This window comes from Arvicola amphibius, chromosome X (genome assembly GCF_903992535.2).
Source record: "Arvicola amphibius chromosome X, mArvAmp1.2, whole genome shotgun sequence".
Lineage (NCBI taxonomy): Eukaryota > Metazoa > Chordata > Mammalia > Rodentia > Cricetidae > Arvicola > Arvicola amphibius.
In genome coordinates, this window is record NC_052065.1 from 4,557,559 (window position 1) to 4,558,571 (window position 1,013).

A 1,013-nucleotide genomic window follows, 5' to 3' on the forward strand; every position below is an offset into this window, starting at 1 on the left:
GCTGAGGAAATGCCCTCTTGCGATCCAGCTGGAAGGCATTGTCTCATTTAGTGGTCAATGGAGGAGGGCCCAGTCTATGGTGGTGGTGCAGTTCCTGGGCTGCTGGTCCTGGGTTCTATAAGAAAGCAGGCGGAGGACTACGGAAGTCCCGCCTGCTGAGTAGTCTTCCCTGCAGTCGCCGCCTCCGTTGTTGTTGTTGTGATGCTTCTCCAAAGTCGACAGCTCCGGTCCCCCAATGCCTCCCACCGCCATGAAGTAGATGTTTAAGGAGGACTACTCACTGGAACATAGACGCGTGGAATCTGCGAAGATCAGAGCGAAGTACCCCGACGGGATTCAGGTGATGGTGGAAAAGGTCTCGGGCACTCAGATTGTTGACACTGACAAAAGGAGGTACTTGGTTCCATCTGACATCACCATGGCTCAGTTCATGTGCATCATCAGGAAAAGGATTCAGCTTCCTTCTGAGAAGACAATCTTCCTGTTTGTAGACAAGACAGTCCCAAACTCCAGCCTAATTATGGGGCAGCTTTGCCAGAAGAAAAAGGATGAAGATGGATTCTTGTGTGTGGCCTACAGCGGAGAGAACACTTTTGGACTCTGAGTGCCACTGCTGGGCTAGGTGCACCGTTCCTGCTTGTGTATCTTGGAATAACTGGCTGTTTTCAGTTACTCCACCAGAGCCTCTTCACATAGACCTACTAGTGCATTTGGAACTGGATTTATTTCTTAATATATTGGAAGGCTTGGTTTCTTTAGATTAGTAAATTATCATACAGAGTTTTATTTTTAGTTTTCTTTTTGTGCATTGACCTCATGCTATATGCTCCAAGGAACCTGTCTTCAGGGAATCATATTTAATGAAGATATTTCAATAATGAAGGGATGTAGGTGTGGCATTAAAGTGAAAAGGAGGGGTGATGCATTGTTCTGGATTATGTTCCAAGTGTTAGGTGGTTAAGTATTCCCAAATGAAATCCTTAGCAGTCAGAATACACTTGCTTCACTAGATT

The 1,013-nt window shown here is 46.1% G+C and overlaps 1 pseudogene; it reads left to right on the forward strand.

Annotated features, from left to right (window-relative positions):
* The first annotated feature begins 250 nt into the window (after nucleotides 1-250).
* Nucleotides 251-604, forward strand: LOC119805516 (annotated as a pseudogene).
* Nucleotides 605-1,013: the final 409 nt, after the last annotated feature.